The 13,293-nt window shown below is 44.3% G+C and overlaps 1 pseudogene; it reads right to left on the reverse strand.

The window, feature by feature from the left end:
• Positions 1–2,778: 2,778 nt before the first annotated feature.
• LOC144103420 (uncharacterized) lies at positions 2,779–12,603 on the reverse strand (annotated as a pseudogene).
• Between the last annotated feature and the right edge of the window lie 690 nt (positions 12,604–13,293).

A 13,293-nucleotide genomic window follows, 5' to 3' on the forward strand; every position in this document is an offset into this window, starting at 1 on the left:
TGCACTGTGCTATATGTCAGTGCATGTTAAAGAATCCCAAGTGGTCGAAATTTCCGGAGGCCTTCACTATGGCATCCCTCCTATAGCCCATTAAACACCCCATAAACCATAATCAATTTAAGTAACACAGATGAAACATATACTTGCAATGTATACTCATACACATAATGATCGATTTATTGAATACAACTGATATATGCACTTCAAAACCAATATTTCTCATGTTTACAATGCGGTTTAGGAGCTGCAAATAAAACTGCTGAAAATCATAAGTAGCCGAGCCGACCATGCAGTGCTCAATGAAATGCGTCCCAAAGAAAGTAAATACATATAATTACAATACATACATATCATCATCATCATCATCATCATCATATATATGTTTTAGTACGTGTATATATATATATATATATATATTAAGGAAGCAAACAGTCACCGAAACAAAGGTACATAGGGGAATGTTTTTAATTTTTTTAAATTTGTAGTGCCAGTCAATCGATTTAGAGAAAATTACTTATAAAGCAGCAGAAAAACAACCATGCCGCCGGTGGGATCCGAACCCACGACCTCCGAATATCGCGTGCGGTGCTCTTACCAACTGAGCTACGGCGACGGCTGTCCAATCTGCTGCTTTCGTGGGTATTTATGTTTACTAGGTGTAAGCGAACCTTGAGAGTGCTCACCAGCGCCACCCTCGACCAGAGCGGTGGACGTACACGTCCTGTAGTACCGCGAGTGTGACGTAGAGCGTCATCTAACGGCGAGGGCGGAAACTGTGCGAGAGCCCTCTTATGCTACCTATGGCAACAAGACTGCCAGAACCGAAACCCCCGTTAAGCTATTAGCAGACAATGTAAAGGAAATGAGGGGCTCGTTTGACAAACATATTAAGGAAGCCAACAGTCACCGAAACCAAGGTACATAGGGGAATGTTTTTAGTTTTTTTTAATTTGTAGTGCCAATCAATCGGTTTAAACAATATATATATATATATATATATATATATATATATATATATATTTTACAGAACAGTCATTCATCTTTGATCCGGCAGAATGCATACGAGATTTCTTGTTACCGAGTGAAATTGAGGTAACATTTTAGTACTTGATAATAAAAATAAGGGAAGAAAAGGTAACCACATGTATTTTTTAAATGTATACATATCACACTTCTGCAACAAACTATTTACTGGATAACACAAAAATTGAGGAAAATTTGATTCAATGTACCTGCTATGAAAAGTAGCCACGAAATGAAAACAGAACTACAATACAGGACTGCAGCAAAATGGAGGCCATTTCAAGTCTTCGGTAAGTGCTACGTCCACCGCTCTGGTCGAGGGTGGCGCTGGTGAGCACTCTCAAGGTTCGCTTACACATAGTAAACATAAATACCCACGAAAGCAGCAGATTGGACAGCTTTCGCCGTAGCTCAGTTGGTAAGAGCACCGGACGCGATATTCGGAGGTCGTGGGTTCGGATCCCACCGGCGGCATGGTTGTTTTTTCTGCTGCTTTATAAGTAATGTTCTTTAAACCGATTGATTGGCACTACAAATTAAAAAAAAATTAAAAACACTCCCCTGTGTACCTTGGTTTCGGTGACTGTTAGCTTCCTTAATATGTTTGTCAAACGAGCCCCTCATTTCCTTTACTTTGTCCGCTAATATATATATATATATATATATATATATATATATATATATATATATATATATATATATATATATATATACAGATCAGTCATTCATCTTTGATCTGGCAGAATGCATACGGGATTTCTTGTTTTCGAGTGAAATTGAGGAAACATTTTAGTACTTGATAATAAGAATAAGGGAAGAAAAGTTAACCATATGTATTTTTGGAATATATACATATGACACTTCTGCAACAATCTATTATCTGGATAATACAAAAATTGAGGAAAATTTTATTCAATGTAGCTGCTATGAAAAGTAACCACGAAATGAAAACAGAACTACAATACAGGACTGCAGCACAGATGGAGGCCATTTCAAGTCTTCGGTAAATTGCATCACCTTCTTCTGCAACACCTGTGATAGAAATGGCTTGGAGGTGATCACTATTTTGCGAGTTATTCTCTGGGCAGCAATCCTAATAGCAACATTTCTGTCACTGCCTATAGCCTTTCTTGATGCAGTAGGACAGAAACTAGTTGTCTCGAAAGTTGCTGCATCTAAATTTAGCACAGCTGGGAGCTCAAGGAATTCTGATCATCAATGACTGCACAGCGCACTTGCTGGTATGAGTTCAGTTCTTCTTAGGGTGTGTATGTGCTTGCCCCTTAGCTCACAGACAATTTTTTTCTTTGACCGCCCACTGTTACCACAAAACAAGAACGTTGCAATGTACTGACCCTTAAATGAAGCAATAAACAAATGCTGGCATGTCACCTAAAAACACGTACCCAAGGAAAGGTTAAATTCAGGTCGCAATATCAATGCAGTAAACTGCTCTTGAAAAATGCAAAACATTTCACAGGGTTCGTACAGACTCAAAATGGGCAAACTCAAGGATATTGAAGGAATTTCAAGGCCTAGTTGGAGTATGTTCAATGACTTAACACAATGCTACATGGGGCAGTTTGCAATACCAGGTACCAATTTTACGGAACAAAGTTGAGAAAAAACATTTCAAGGAGCAGCTTGTATTGCACTAAACCTACGTAATATATGTTCCGTCCTTGAAAAACACCCTGCAGTGCATTGCACCAATGTCGGGCAGCAATCCATTCTGCAAAACTGCAAATAGCAACTTCAGGGGAGCACCTGCCGCTTTTCCTGAATCTTCTGGCTGATGCTACACAGTTCCTCAGTCTTGCTTCGTGCAGCCTTCCTCAGACTATTTTATCTGACCATGTACTTCAGATCATTAGCTGCTTCTGCTTTTTCAGCATACGTATCCACTGTAGCCTGGAGGTCAGCTATTGTTGCCTCGAGTGTCTTTTTTTTTAATGCATCGATCTCTTCGTCGATGCAGCGCCTCTTTGATTCCCTGACATCATCACATTTCTTCTTTTTTACTGCTTCCAGATATGCAGCATACTGCTGCCGGGCAGGTGATACAGCAGTCCTCAGCTCTTTTGTAATAGGACGTTAAGAACGCCCCCTGCCTTGTCCACAGCGTCGCATACAATACGTTGCGTTATGTACCACAGGTCCTTCAGGTTTTTTACAGCAACCTGGCGGTTCACGCTAAACCCTCGCTTCACAGTGGCCTGTCCGTGGCTGAGCACGAGCAAAAGCTTGACAACCTTCCGCAGTACCCCATATGATATGAATTAAACTTCATCAGCTCAGACAAGAACTTGTCTAACCTGCTTATGTTCTCAAACATTCGCAAGTTATGCGTCTCTTCCTGCAGGAACTCGGTGTACTTCCCCAGTATACAGTATCTCATTGGTGCTCATACATTCTGCCCGCTGTAATGAGGGCATCTAACACTCTTCTGAAGCCGACCAGGCACTCATCTGGTTTAGTACACATTTGTCGTGGATCCACAGAGGACAAACTCCAAACGATTGGATATCTCAGTGGACTTCTCTAAAGCACCTTCTTTGTCACACTGATCAAGAAGTGTTTGCATTCCATGCAGAACTGGAACACATTCTTCTGGCTTGCTTTAGTTTTCCTGACAGTCTGTTTAGCGGCATGGCCTATATCCACCTTTTCAAGTGGAGTACAGTTCTCGGTGCTTTCAATGTCCACCATCAGCAGACCAGTGACTCTTTTTGCTGAAGACAAGACCGAGCACTTCAGAAACTGCGTCAGTAGCTTCCTGACCGCAGTTTCCAAGACTCTTGCAAGAAAAAAACAGCATCCATGGGCTGATCCGTTTGGTACTCAGTGAGGAATGGCTTGAGGGTAATGGCCGCACCCGGTGCAATTTGATGCTTTGCTAGCAGCAAGACATCACTGGCAAACTCACGCAAGTTGTGCAATGATCCACATTTTTGGGGGCTTACTTCTTTCTTCCTTGCAGATTCAATAAACTTCTTTATATCACAAGACAATAGTAAGGCTCTCTCTATCACAGAGACATTCTCCAACCACCAGTGGGCAACAAAGTTCAGGTGTCCTGACCAGTAACTGCTGAGAAGTCCTCACTCCTTGCAGGAGAACCATGGAGAAGCGCGCTCAGACTGGAGAGCAGACAGTCAAGTCCCCACTTGCTGAAACACGTACCCTGTAGGCGTTGTGCATGGTGTGGAGGCCACAAGTCCCAATGTCCATACACTGAATTTGGTATGCTTGATGCAGGTGCTCTTGGAAATTCTTCAGTAACTTCAGGTTAACATTGGGACCATCCATTGAAATCTGAAGAAATTTCTCAAGAGGGAAAGGCTCGAGCGCACTCAGCAGCTTTCCTTGGATGTCCTCGGATGTCGAGTGCCCCATAAACACCTAGATATAATACCTCGTTGCCACCTTGTGAGACGAATTTCAATACCAGATGTGAACATCCAATTGTTTCCGCTGGAGATAGTTTTTCGTGGACTCGTCGAAGAGTACCACATAGTAATCACAATCTTTTATCTCCTGCTGCAGAGCAAATAAAAAGAAAAGCCTCAGACCATGGCATGTCACATAGGCAAATTTTTTCTCTCCACGAGAATATGCTTCGGCCATGTCACTGTCCAGGAACATACGCTGGAATAGCTGGCCTGCTTCCTATGATGACCGGCCGGAGAAATGCAATGTGACAACCTTCAAAGCCCAGAGAATCTCTGCGTTCGTCACCAGCTCGTGTGCCTTGCAAGCATCGTCTAGCTTTCCGATTGCGAACGAGGCGGGATGGCTCACTGTTGCCCAGTACTTGGAACTAAATACCTTTGCACCGAGCTGTTGGCTGCAATCTTCATGACCCCAGCATGCTTAGCACTCTTCATATGGCTCTTTAGCACTGACTCGCCCATGGTGGCAATATCGAAGGTCTTGCTGCAAGGCCTGCATCTTGCGCAGAGCTCCCTCGTCGTATCTGGAGCAATCCAGTCTTTGTGAGCGTCGTTGTGAAGCCGCGCGCCCTGAAATTTGCATTGTAGACAGATGCTTGAACCGCAAAAACAAAAAGTCGGGTGGAGAACTGACAGCACAATGCAATGCCGTCAACCACCATAACAAAGTACCAAGATCGGACTGGATTGAATCGGCTCAAGTAGGCTTCAAAGCCGAATGGCTCCAATGTGGCTAACTTTTACGCAACATTGTCTATATTAGCACAAACTGATCTTTTACGCCTGAAACGCATATATTGAAACACTACATTGAAAATACAAATATATTAAATGCATTTTTTCTGATTAATAGCCATTTGCATGTCCTACGCAGGGAATTCAAGGATTCAAGGAGCAGCAAGAAGTCCACTATTTTCAAGGGCCTTCGAAACGAAATATTCCAATTCAAAGGTTTTCAAGATTCTCAAGGACCTGTGCGCACCATGAGTTCAGCTGCTAACAATGAGCTCTCAAATTTAGTCACATTTGCAAGGCTTCCAGAGCTCTTGTAGTGAAAATGTGGACCTGTGCAACATTTCAAATAAGCCATTTGAAAACTTAACATTACACACTTCAACACCAACTCTAATATGTGTGCATAGTGCACCCCCCTGCAATTTCTCACACTTTGTACTCTGTCCAGGGATGAAGTGAGGAAGATAGCCGTGCTATACTTCCTCCTAAACTGGCACAGATTGAGATCAAAATGAAACCAAGAGTGTCCCCTCCCCAGCTCTGCACTAGGGTACATTTTGCATTACACGTTGCACAGCCTCGGTGGCAGTGATATTCTGCTAATCAGCATGAGGCTGAAAGTTCAGTCCCAGCGGCAGGAAAATGAACAACTTTGCATATATTCCAGGACACCAGAGCTGCGAAATTAATGCCGCACCTTCATAATAGCACATCCACATAAGCAGTTTACTTGCTGCGCAGTTCACTTAGAAAATTCCCTAGTGATAGATGCATCGCGAATATATTTAGTCATTCCTAAATAATAAAATCTTTATCTTTTGACGAGTCCTTTCCATTGTCATAGTCAATATACCACAGTGGTTCACTGGTTGTGGCTTTCAGCTACTGATCCCCGGGTCATCCGATATTAGCAGCCGTATTCCAATGAAGGTGGAGTGCAAAAAGCGGTGTGCTGTGCGTTGTCAGAATGTGTTAATAGGAAACTAGGCTGTCTGAATAATTCTGGTGCCCTTTACTTCAATGTCATCCACTTATAACGACATTTAGAAAACCAGAAAATTTGATGGTCATAAACGGTTAACGTTATATCTGGACTGGCAAAAAATACACACACACCCATGTAGTCCCCTATGCATGTAGGCATCACCCCATAAATATAAGGGCGCACAGCGTTTTTGCACCCAGCCAAGTTTGCCGAGTGAGCCACCCCACCCCCGCCGGATCTTCCGTCAAAAGATAAACAGGCAGAAATGTTATCGGCATAATCGGCATAGAGCATATTGGTGCACTGCCAAAGACTGTGATGCAGACAGCGCAAAAAGGGGAACGTGCAAGAAAAGGGAGCACTTAAAAAAATAAATTCTCAACCATCTTGCGTGGAAACTAATTTTGTAGTCAGTGTTGCGCGGCAGCGGCCAAGCAAACTCCTCCCTCCAGCTATTGCGTCAAGGATAGTGCTTGGTTCTCAAGGCCGTAGGCAACGCTCCCCCACGGATTTTGCCATTCCGGTCCGTTCGGAGAGTTTTAACCTCGTTCACTTCAAAGGATTTCGTTTTTATTTAAGCTTTCAGACAAAGTTTGACTGTAAATGCCATCTGGGCGGCCAGAATCCTATCGCTGTATCCGTTATTTCACCAATAATTCTATCGTTATATACGTCTTATTTTCATATAGTGGCAATGGGAGAATTGGGAAATCTAAAGAACTCAATTGTTATAAGCGATATATCGTTATATCTGGTATAATTATAAGTGGATTACACTGTACAGCACCTCTAATAGCCCAGGGTTTGCTTTGGAACGTTAGACCAGCTGTATAGTTTACTTCAAATTTTCACCGTGCGCTGTTAAAGGTGCACTAAAGAGGAATCTGAACTCCTATTTTTACTGTGCGAACTCGATCTACACATTCGGGGCATTCTTGGAAACTTCGAATTATTGTCCTGTGTGGCTGATTGCCCCTATTATATCGGATTAAACATCCCGGCTCCCGTCTTTTTCTTGAACTCAACGCGGTAGGTAAGCGGAGTCAACCAAAGTGTGGAGTGCTTTTAGCCAGTACAGTGGCGGCTTCATTTTTGCTTATTTTTAAGTTTCTGTGAATAAACAGCTTCAGTCACAGACAATACAGGCACAGATTATGCCCATAGAAATAAAAAAATGCAAGTGGACTCTTTGATTCACGTGTCACTTCACCAATGGCAGTGCGGGAAGCCGCCATGGGACTGCCCGACTCTTTGGTTGACTTCTCTTACCGGCCGTGTTGAGTTAAGAAAAAATGGTGGAAGCCGGGGCGTTTAATTCGATTTAATTAGGACAATCGGCCGCGCAGCACAATATTTCGAAGTTTTTAAGAATGCCCGGAATGTGTAGATAGAGTTCCCGTGGTAAAAAGATGAGTTCAGATTCCTCTTTACTCTGCCTTTAATCACGCTCAATGAAGTTTGGCAGCTTGCAAATGTACAGTCCATCTTCTTCCGCAAATTCAATCAACACACATGATGCATGGATATCTTTCAGTTTCAATACAGCAATAACGCCTGAAAGAGATCGAAAGCATTCCATGATGTGCGGAGGTAGCTTGTGTTGGGTTTCCATGTAAACAACCCTAGTGCGCAGCAAAATGCATTCTCTGTTTTCATTTTCAGTAACCTGAAAAATGCGGTTTATAACAAAAAAATATTCTCTGTTGTGCAAATACCTGCTCTGTTGCTCTTCTTTGGTGTCTCATACCTTGTGCTATGCAGCACAGTGGAGCGGAAACTTATCCGAAAATGCTCCTCAAGAGAAGGAACGTATCCAAAGTTCAACATAAGGCTGTTTCTTTCTTCTGTTGAAAGCACGGGAAATGGGTCACAAGCTCCAAACATATAAGAGTTACCCACACGTGTGGCATTCAGAGTGAGTGGGTGCCCCAGCATTGCGCATATGAAATTTCTGGCTTGCTCTTGAACAGTGCAAAGTGCCATAGCCAAATCCACTTGCTGCAGCATAATCATTCTTTCAATGACCTGGTCAGGTGCCCCATTTGCTGATGTTATTGCACTAAGCACCCTTCCATTCCCCGTTTCAAAAACAAATGCCGAATGTGTCCACAGCGGCCCGAAGTTCTTAGCAGCCTTCGCCATGTGGAGAAGCTGGCGGACGTTGAATGTCATCAGCCGCGCTCCATACAGTGCTGGCATCCGTGAAACGAAGTCCTCTAGTAGGAGGCCTGCACTAAGATAGTACCAACATCTCGCTGTAAAAATATATACACTGATACCAAAAATGTAACGCACAATTTAGGTGTATTCCATTAGTAATATCAGATAAAGAAAGTAATTACGTGAACCACAAGAGGAAAACTGATTAGTACTTTCCATAATAAGCTGATAACGAGAGAAGGGATCGTGAACACTGTGGGAACATACTACAGCAAATGCAAGCTCATACGGCCGAGTCAGGTTTGAATCAGAAACACGGTATTTAATGATAAAGTCAAACATGAGCTAACTTTGGGAAAAAACGGCTTGAGCACATTGCTATGTGATGCTCATGAAACCATGAGCTTCTAAGCGGCTTTTTAAGCGTAGCATTACTTGGCTCAAGCTTGGCGTGAGCAGAATGTGTGTACAGGATGTGCCTGCAGAATGTGAATGAATGATGGATGGCCATAGAACAATGAACAGAGAGAAAGAGAACACAGAGAGAGAGGGGAACCTCTCATGGTGAATAACACGCTGCATGCACAAATTTTGTGGGCCCTTTTAAGCGTTAAATCTCAACAAAGCAGCAGGACATCCTGTAAAAAAAAGACCACTGAAATGGTGTCAGGCGCTTATGTTGCATGGAAAACATCGAGAAGGGTAACAGAAAAAAAACTCTGCCTTCGTCTTCTTCACATGCAGCAGACAAATTCACACAAACCGGCTGAGAAGATGGCACTGGCTGCTGTGAGGCGGAGTTAGAACATAAGTGAACCAACGTGAAAGGCGTTAGATTAGGTTACGTTCCAGCATGGCACAACATACCAAGATGTTATGTCACACAGCTCACAATTCCAAGGTCAAAAATACGACGCCACTTTGTTTTGACTCATAATTCTTGCTCTATATTTTTTTCTGGATCCACTGCCTTATGTTTATGCAGACCCGCCGCGGTGTCTCAGTGGTTGCAGTGTTCGGCTACTGAGCCGGAGTTCCCAGGTTGAAATCCGACCATGGCGGCCACGTGGCCACGTTTCGTTTCGATGGAGGTGAAATGCAAAAACGCGCCCCTGTGTTGTGCGACATCAGATCCCCAGGTGGTCGAAATTATTCCCCAGCCCTCCACTAGAAGCCCTCTTTCTTCATAGTTACTGGCCATTTCCTTTCCTCAAAAGCCAATTTTGATGTTTATGCAATGCAATATCAGACAGAGAAATTAATTGCACTGCTGTTTTTGCATGCAGCATGAAATGTTTAAATTACAAGGTGCAGCATTAAACTTCAAGTGATATGAACAAGATGCTAAGAAATTCACATTTTTTGAAAAGTTGTGTTCTGCAAGCTGTTGGTGATTGCTTACAACCAATGTGAATAATATGCACCCCTACAGGTGTTCATGGTTTATGGTTTATGGGGGATTTAACGTCCGAAGCGACTCAGGCTATGAGGGACGCCGTAGTTAAGGACTTCGGAAATTTCGACCACCTGAAGTTCTTTTACGTGCACTGACATCGCACAGCACACGGGCATCTAGAATGTCGCTTCCATCGAAATTCGACCGCCACGGCCGGGATCGAACCCGCGTCTTTCGGGCCGGCAGCCGAGCGCCATAACCACTCAGCCACCGCGGCGGCTCCTCCAGGTGTTCAGTGGCACTTCGTGGCTGTCATACCAATCATACTGCGGCTCCTTGTTTTGAGCTATACATATGCAGCTTACCCAACTTTCTGGGCACTCAAGCGTGCTAGACTGTTCTTTCTTATGCTTGTGAAGATATGAACGTCCTCATACCCTCAGTCCCTCAGTATTTTTTCGTAAGTTAGGTATTTTTCATGTCTTATTTTGAAAGCAGGACATAGGGCCACACTTTGTTTGGAGAAGCCAGCTGAATGAGCATTGCAACTTGAACATCAGAGCTAAACTACATCATGTCATTAGCTGACCTAAACGGCAACAGTTAATTAACCCTTTCTTGTCAGGTATAGCTTCCCCACTGACTCCTGCAATGGTCAGCTTTCTTTTAAGCTTTCCAACTCCTCGCAAAGAAAGGGAGTGCCACATCATGATTTGGTTATAAAGATTTATTTAAAGCACTGTGTCGAGCCATGTCGGACTACTAACCACACGCACACTTTTCCACTGTCGGGTGTTGCCCGAGATATGAGCGGAAAGGGTTAAGGAGTACCAGCCAGCAACAACCTTTGTTATCTCTTTTCTCCTATGCTTATTTTAGTTCAAGCCTTCAGCAATGTAGCACAGTGTATTAGAAAATTATTTAAGGTTACCTAGTGCTATAATGTGTAGAAGTGTAGCCCTTTTACATTCTCCACTACTTACCATTGTAGAAGGGTTGCTGAGAGTTCGATGAATCAAACCACTGGTCAGTAGGGCATCTCGTGACCCCAATGAGCACACAATGCATATACTCCACAGTGTGGCCAAACACAATGTTAAAGTGTTTCAGGTGATTCAGTGGTGACTGCCCTTTAAGCCCATTCACAGCATCTTTGATCTCCGCGAACTCCATGTCTCTCGACATCTCCTCTGGGGTCTGCTCCTCACCGACTGTAACACTCATGTACCTTTGGGCCCCTGTTGAAAGGTGAGAAATAGTATGTGTGCTCGATTACTTGCCTGCAGAAAGCAGAATCTACAGGAATTAAGAAATGCCTGCATATGTTTTAAGCATTGAACTATCATGAGCAAAAGTAATAGATCCAACTGTCCATGTTGCGAACCATATTCCACACTGCATCCGGCCGCTGCCTGACGAAATACTCGTATTGCTGAAAACATCGCAGTGTGCCAATTATGACACTAGGAGCGCTTCGTCAGGTAGCACCCACATGTAGTGCGGCTTGGTGGGGAATGCAGAGGGAAAGCCCTTTACTTTTGCTTATGATAGCACTCTTGCTGGGTATAAACGTCTCTCACGTGACATTCGCATGGTGTGTCTAGATGGGGAATTTTAGGCCCTGTTGCGTTGCAAGACACTGCTGGCCTGTGGGTCCGCAAATTCCGGAAACTGTTTGGGCCGCGAACGCTGCGGCCTACGCTCAATGCCGCAGGTTGCCGGCCTCGTCGCAGACGCGGGGCTCAAGTTCGACAGAAGACGCAGCCCTCTCGGACTTGACATGTTTATGAGGGTGGCGAAGCGCGCCTGTTCCCCACTCCTCTCGTGTCGGAGCTCGGGTTGGTCTGGATTCGGCTACCAAGGACGCTTCCTTCCTAGAACCCCCAGCTAGGCCACGTGACCGCGCCGTTCGAAAACGCGACCGTCAATGGACAACGAGTCTTCCTCCGGCAGCGGAAGAGAGCAGCTGCTTGGGAAGCCAGTCCGCAACTTCAAGAGCCTGGGGCCCTCTTTTCTTCTTTTGGGTCAAAATCTCAAAATAAAAGACCCAGTTCCTAACCTTCACCGAGTCCGCAGCCCGTACCTCGCAACAGCCCGCCTTCAATACTTTGCACCTCACATATGCTGTCACGAATAAGTGTGGCACATCTATATCGCATGTTTCTAATGGTAAATTTCGGGGCAGCCAGAGCTTTCACAAAATGCACTGACAACTTTGATACAAAATGACCAGTGCAAATGCAACGTTTTTCCTTAGCAGTATTTGAACACCACTTCAACTTAACTATTTTTTGGTCGTAGCTATCTGACAGAAAACCCTAAATGCATTTCAGGCCATATTATAAGCTTTTAAAAATTACGATATGAAATTATTAACATATCCACTAAGTTAACATAAATGCACAAGTGTTCAGCCAGATGTAATGACAAAGTTGATCAACAATACCTTCGTGAAAATCGGCACAATTGTAGCACTAAGGGCAACCGAAGAGACCACTAAACTGGACCATGTTGATCACAGATGCTCGGGCTGCCGCATCCACGCAGCAGCACAGTACGTAAAGCCCTGATGACAGCACTGTATGACCTGCCTTCCAAGTGATCTTGCCAAACTTATTGATCTCTTCAACAAATTTGGTTAAGAAGGTTCTCATGTACGGGTGCTGGCCGAACCACAGCCCACCTATCAAGCAGTTCTTTAGCCTGTCGCAAGGTGGCAACTCATTAATCAAAAACTGGATTGGCCACACAGATGATGACGATAACTTGAATACGGGGCTTCCATCTGTGTTGATGGTGATGGTAAGGTCCATCCAGCCAATTTTGCCGCTCTTCCTCAACTCCTCGGCCATATATCCACTTGCGATGTCCTGCAACAGCGCTGCTCCTCCTTGCTGAATGACTGCCTTCAAGTTCACATGTCTTTCAAACAATGCAGCCTTTGATTTTGCAAGCAAACCATTTCATCTGTTCTCTCATATCTAAAATGATGAAAAAATGTGCCCTAGCTTTTAGAACAGAAAGTTCCGTGTTGACCTCGCTGTCCGGACACCTCAGTGATTACATTCCGGGCTCCGACACAAGCACACTGCCACAGGTGTCACAATAAGAAAACTGCTTCACCAGCTTTTACTTGCGCGACGAAAAAAGCTTTCGGAACAGAAACTTTGACCGTGGAAGTACACCTTTAAAGCCAAACAGGCCATCTATGAGGCGCAGCAGGTCATTCAGGGCCTCCCAAGTGAGGCCATGAGTGACGAAAAACGCAATAATCATTACGATCGCGGCTGCCTTTGTCCTTGTGGAGCCCGGAAGTGTTGCTGCCTCAAGCTCGACAAAGTCCGATGCCAGAAACTCGCATTCGCTGTCGTCGTTTTCGGTTTCTCCCGGCATAGAACTGCTGTCTTCGGGTGTTTCGTCACGCCGGTCAAAGTCGTCTGTTCGGAATAAATCTTTGTCATCGGCATACGAGATTTCCGCCTGCCTACTCATCATGGGCACTCAAAGTAGGCGAGGCTGGCTCTGCCGCTTGTTCTGCTGCT

This window comes from Amblyomma americanum, chromosome 9, assembly GCF_052857255.1.
Source record: "Amblyomma americanum isolate KBUSLIRL-KWMA chromosome 9, ASM5285725v1, whole genome shotgun sequence".
NCBI classification, from domain to species: Eukaryota; Metazoa; Arthropoda; class Arachnida; order Ixodida; family Ixodidae; genus Amblyomma; species Amblyomma americanum.